Raw genomic sequence first — 6,521 nt, 5'->3', positions numbered from 1 at the left:
CACACGGGGGCGACATAATGTAACGTAGGTCGGTGGAGCTCGTGAACACAATTTAGGAGGGATCGTTGAAAACGGCTAGCTACTTACTTGCAAGTTGCTTTTCTCATAGCTAGCTAGCAGGTGTCTAGTTAACTCCAGCTTCTGTAGAAGTAAAACGTGTCTTACTGAGGAGGTAGCTAAGCGAAAAACTGGAGTTTTATAAAAGTTATATTTTCTGAGCTAGGCATTTTCACTGAGGTGTTTGTTATGGGATTTTTTTATGAATAATGACTAAATTATGTATACATTTAACTTAGAACTATAACTAAACAGAATACTACTATGTTACTGTATGAATGTATGAATCTGAATATATACTGAATTATACTGAATATAATGTGTGTAGTTTTAGTCAAGAATTATAACAAGGACTTTCTGTTCCTTGTTAGAAACGAATGGAGACATAGTCAGACCGGCTGGAATACTGTGTTCCTTACAGGACATTCTGTCCCTACCCAGGGAAGGGAGAGACCTTGGGCTTGTAGTAGATTGTCTGCCACCTGTTAAACAATGTGGGAACTATATTGCCATTTTATCTGAGAGGAGGAGAGACATTTATGACGAAATGTGAGGTATATAAATCAATGTACATGATATTATGACCAGAGCTCTCGGGAAATAAACGCTACTGATTAATTTTGAGACTGGTCTCTGTCCATTTTATGCAAATAAGTATCTTACAAATTCTTAGAAACGGACAGAGTGTTTTAATTGAATTGGTTAATGAACATATAGGAGTTAAATTCCTCTAACAGTGTTAGAAACTGGTTCAATGTATCAAGCAAATTATCATTACTGGCAAGTGGCATGCTAGCTTTTTAATTTGTCTGCCCGTATCCATCTCATTCAGGTCGCTGAAATGGGTAAGAAAGAGAAGGTTACAGAGGGCTGTGTTAAGCTACGCCGCACCGCCTGTCAAAGTGAAACTGCTCAAATCTGGGTTTCATTCCGCTGCAGACGTGTTTGACTTGCAACCTCCAACTAAGCAATGTTAGCCAACCAGTCACAGTTGTTGTAGTTGTTGATGTATCATTATTACAGTAGTAGATTATAATACAGTTACAGGACATGAACTGGGTGAAACGAATTACACCTAAATATCCCAAATATATTGTTTTTGTCAATGTGTGGTGCCAACTTTTTCCCCCAATGTGTCTTACAGTGCATTAACATTTGTATCTCTCCCCTTCAAGATTGTCTATCTTGTCCTCTTCAGCTCCATCCCTGTGTTTGTATTTGTAGAGGCTCCCAGAAGGAGGCAGTAGAGGTGCTGCAGCCTGTGAGGTGTGAGTCTGGCCAGGAGAGAGCAGCAGCAGGCAGGCTAACGGCACAGGAGCTTCTGGAGAAAGAGCAGGAGCTGGGCACCATCTTCACCTTCTGCTCAGCGCTGGACACAGCCCTTGGAGGGGGCCTGCCGGTGGCGAAGAGCACTGAGGCCTGCGAGGCACCTGGAGTGGGAAATACCCAGCTCTGGTAAGCTCTGGTACCTCTGTGTGGAAGAGTTTCTCACCTGTTCTGTATAATGTAATAATAACATAGTAAAATAACTGCACCCTACATTCACACCTAAACCCCTCCTTCTGTGTCCCTAAGTATCCAGTTGGCAGTAGATGTGCAGATCCCTATGTGTTTTGGGGGGCTGGGAGACAAGGCTCTGTACATAGACACAGAGGGCAGCTTCTTGGTCCAGAGGGCTGTGGACCTAGCCCAGGCAGCTGTGGACCACTATGGGCTGCTAGCAGAGGATGCACGTAACTAAGTAGTACAGGACAGAACAAAAACAATGAGACTGAACGTTTATATCATCCATCATGTAGGATGACTTATAACTGATTTCTTAAGCATCTATTTAGTGCTTATGAGTCAAATCAAATCTAATTTGATTTGTCACATGCGCCGAATTCACCTTACAGTGAAATGCTTACTTACAAGCCCTTAACCAACAATGCAGTTGTAAGAAAGACTTTCAAATGTTACACATATTCGTCACATCGGTAGTTGTCACTACATTGTCATACATACTAGGCTATGAAGAGAATGGTCTACTGATGAAAAACTGTAGTATTGTTCTGTTATTTGGTAAATGCTGACATAAGGGGATCAACAGTACTGTTGCATGCATTCAATCACTGCTTGCTCGTTTCGTCACACCTTTTAATCGATACACTATGTGTGAGCCATGACAAAATGTACAACAATAGAGACGATTTAGAGAAGGGTTCCGTCTTAGATTCAAGCTTAATTGGAGAAATGTTTTACTTCACTGTCTCTGATTTATTTGTAATAATTTTTTCCTTCTCCAGAGCAGCAGGAGGCCTTGAAGGAGCTGACTGTGGAAACAATCTTTTCCACCCTCGTCCTCGTCCGTTACCATGACTACGTGGAGCTGTTGGCGGAGATGTATCTCCTGGCTGACTTCCTGGCTCAGCACCCTGAGGTACTAATCCCTACCAATACTGTCACTGATCCCAAAATATCCAACCAATCCAAAGGGGTTATTTCTACAACCTCCATTTTGGGTTGGGCTCCGTTCCATTTCAATTCCAGTCAATTTCAAGGAACGAGTCGAAATGGAATTCCTTAACTGAAATGCTCATAGAACATTATGGCTAAATTTCTGGATTGACTGGAGCAAAATAGAATAGTAGAAAAACTGGAACAGCAAAGACAGCATCAATAAAATACTTTGCTTTTGTATATTAACGTGGGCCCCTGTATTGGTCAAATCCAGGTCCAGCTGGTGGTGATTGACAGCATTGCCTTCCTGTTTCACCATTGCTTTGATGACCTCTCCCAGAGGACCTGCCTCCGGAACAGCCTCGCCCAGCAACTCATCCAGATGGCCACCAATCGCAATGTCGCAGTATGACCTGACATTGTCCACCTTGCTGCCTCACCAGACTTTCACTAATTTCTTCTCCATCGTTTGTATTCTTAACCTGTCTTCCTTTTAGCTGGTGATAACTATTTTCTAGGCCTGGTAAAAACACATTTAAAGGAGTCATAACAACCAAGAAGAGTCCAGTTACAACCACATCCTCCCATAATTTATAGAGCCTATCTACCTACTCCCTATTGCAAACTACTATAATGTATAGTAAATAGCCATAACTGAGCCATCCTTCCAAGCCCAACCAAAACTATGCTCAGCAGACTTGCTTTGTGTCTCTCTGTCCCTACTCAGTATTTACTACCTCCCATCTCCGGTCCCAATCCAACCACGCATCTAGACTAAGCACTCTCATTCCAAGAGATAAAAAGGCTCTTATTAGTGCAATGCTGATTTAAGCAGCCAGGTAGATCGGGATCTAAATGGAATGGCCGCTCCATGCCAGGATGGCGCTGCACAGTTTTTAATCAGCAAAAGAGTTATCTTATGAGCCCTGGAGCAAATTCACTTTGTTATAGTAATTTGTTGGTTGGCGGCACTCAGGGACCCCTTGGAGGACACACAGGAAAAACAACAAAGCCAGTGGACAGGACAACCTGTTCCAATGTGAGCGGGGGGACCCTAGGGGTCCATGGAGGTACTGCTAGTGGTCAGCGATGTTAGTTTAGTTTTCCTTTTCCAATTATAATGTGGGGTGGTCAAAAAAAATGAAATACTGTCTACCAAATCTTTTCATAAAAAAAAAAGGTCATTACTTCTTCTTGCCATTTATCACTCACCTGATGATAAGACAAGGAATGTGATTTTTTTGGTGGGCTAAGGTAGGATGGGGGTGCCTGAGTCACCGGTTTCCCTGGGAGGGGGTCCCTGGACAAGAAAAGGTTGAAGGCCCCTGCCGTACAGTCATACCAGTAATGATCCTCTGATTGTGGAGAGCTGGAGTTCTTTTCTGCTCTGCTGTAGAGAGGGAGAGTATGACTCATCCTGATGCAAGCCCACAGGACCTGTCTCTATGTTTGCTGAGTACATTCCTACTGTATGTCTACCAATACCTAAGTCCACAAAACCTATTATTGTGTTACTCAGTGCCCAAGTCCACATAATAACCTAGTCTAAATGCCATCTCCAATGTCGTCTCTCAGTCTGAAATGACAATACCACATGCCGGCTGTATTGCTGATGGATGGAGCATCAACACATAGGCAGGAAATTATAAACACTACACAATAATTTTGGGTCCTCCAGCCTCACAGCTGTAAAGGACAGCAATTGAAGTGGAAAAAAGAAGGTGCCACTAATAATGTGTTGTTAAGGAGGGATGTGTTTTATTCATTGACAAACTCTTCTTTTTTCAGAACATACCACTGCATCAATGAGACTGAAGAGGACTTTTTACCTTTACTTTTTCTATCAGGGTGAAATGATTAACACAATACATTTTTCCTGTTGTCTTGTTTTTGCCTCTGTCATGTTTCTGCGGAAGCCAGTTTCCTTTTGATGAACTTTAATTTCCTTCGTGTTTAGGTTATTCATGCCAATCAGACTTCAAAGGTTTGAATCAGCCAATCGAAGCTTATTCCTGCCTTAGATGAAAAGGACGGCTCCTGAGTGGTGCAGCGGTCAAAGGCAATGCATCTCAGTGCTAGAGGCATCAATACAGACTAGAGGTCGACCAATTATGATTTTTCAACGCTGATACCGATAGCGATTATTGGAGGACCCAAAAAAAACCGATACAGATTAATCGGCCGATTTATAATAAAAAATGTAATGACAATTAAAACAATACTGAATGAATTTGAACTTAATATAATAAATCAATAAAATCAACATGCAACAGAGTTCAAGTAAATAATGAAACATGTTCAATTTGGTTTAAATAATGCAAAAGCAAAGTGTCGGAGAAGAAAGAAAAAGTGCAATATGTGCTATGTAAGAAAGCTAACGTTTCAGTTCCTTGCTCAGAACATGAGAACATATGAAAGCTGGGGGTTCCTTTTAACATGAGTCTTCAATATTCCCAGGTAAGAAGTTTTAGGTTGTAGTTATTGTAGGAATTATAGGACTATTTCCCTTTATACCATTTGTATTTCATTAACCTTTGACTATTGGATGTTCTTATAGGCACTTTAGTATTGCCAGTGTAACAGTATAGCTTCCGGCACTCTCCTCGCTCCTCCCTGGGCTCGACCCAGCAACACAACGACAACAGCCACCATGGAAGCAGCGTTACCCATGGGAACAACTACTGGAAGGCTCAGAGCGAGTGATGTTTGTAACGCTATTGCGCTAACTAGCTTGCCATTTAACTTCGGTTACACCAGCCTCATCTCGGGAGTTGATAGGCTTGAAGTCATAAACAGCGCAATGCTTGACGCACAACGAAGAGCTGCTGGCAAAACGCACAAAAGTGCTGTTTGAATGAATGTTTACACTCCTGCTTCTGCCTACCACCGTTCAGTCAGATACTTAGATATTTGTATGCTTGTATGCTCAGTCAGATTATATGCAACGCAGGACATGCTAGATAATATATAGTAATATCATCAACCAAGGTTGCTGCGCTGTGTTAATTAAGAAGCAGTGCGGCTTGGTTGGGTTGTGTATCGAAGGACGCATGACTTTCAACCTTCGTCTCTCCCGAGCCCCCTTACGGGAGTTGTAGTGATGAGACACGATAGTAGCTACTAAAACAATTGGATACCACGAAATTGGGGAGAAAAAGGGGTAAAAAAAAAATATATATATATATATATACATACAAATCGGCACCCAAAAATACAGATTTCTGATTGCTATGAAAACTTGAAATCGGCCCTAATTAATCGACCATTCCGATTAATCGGTCGACCTCTACTACACACAATTTGCCCAGCCACGCCCCCCCCCCCCCCCCCCCCCCCAGCAGGCAAATTGAATGCTCTGCACCTTATTGTGATGTTTTATTGAAAACGACCTAACTATTAACTAATTTACTGCCTGGTGATGTCATACCAAAACAAGCTGACATTTCAGGCAATCTTTTCAAACACTTAAAGGGAATTATTATAATTTTCACAATTTTGTAGTATTATTCCAACTTCAATTGTCACGCCCTGATTTCACGTGTCTTTGTGCTTGTCTCCACCCCCCTCCAGGTGTTGCCCATCTGCCCCATTATTCCCTGTGTATTTATACCTGTGTTCTTTGTTTGTCTGTTGCCAGTTCGTCCTGTATATGCCCCATACTTCTGTTTGCTCTCTAGTCCCTCTTTTCTAGTTTTTCCGGTTTTGACCATTCTGCCTGTCCTGACCCTGAGCCTGCCTGCCCTGACCCTGAGCCTGCCTGCCGTTCTGTACCTTTCGGACTCTGCTCTGGATTACTGCCCTCTGCCTGCCCTTGACCTGTTGTTTACCTGCCCCGTTTTTTGTAATAACGACCTGTCTGCATCTGGGTCTTTTGTTACTTCGACCTGTCTGCATCTGGGTCTTATCCTGAGGTCTGATAGAAATGCACTGAGCCTTTAATGGACTTCTGATAGACCTCCTTTTCACAATGGATTGGCAGACTAGATAAACTCGGACACCCAAACATAATCCTTGCTCTGTGCACC

The 6,521-nt window shown here is 42.4% G+C and overlaps 1 pseudogene; it reads left to right on the top strand.

The window, feature by feature from the left end:
- Positions 1–321: 321 nt before the first annotated feature.
- On the top strand, positions 322–4,537 carry LOC109891817 (DNA repair protein RAD51 homolog 3-like; annotated as a pseudogene).
- The last annotated feature ends 1,984 nt before the right edge of the window (positions 4,538–6,521 follow it).

Source organism: Oncorhynchus kisutch, linkage group LG6 (genome assembly GCF_002021735.2).
Source record: "Oncorhynchus kisutch isolate 150728-3 linkage group LG6, Okis_V2, whole genome shotgun sequence".
Lineage (NCBI taxonomy): Eukaryota > Metazoa > Chordata > Actinopteri > Salmoniformes > Salmonidae > Oncorhynchus > Oncorhynchus kisutch.
Note: the sequence above shows the minus strand (reverse complement) of the source record. Positions and strands in the feature narration are given on the sequence as shown.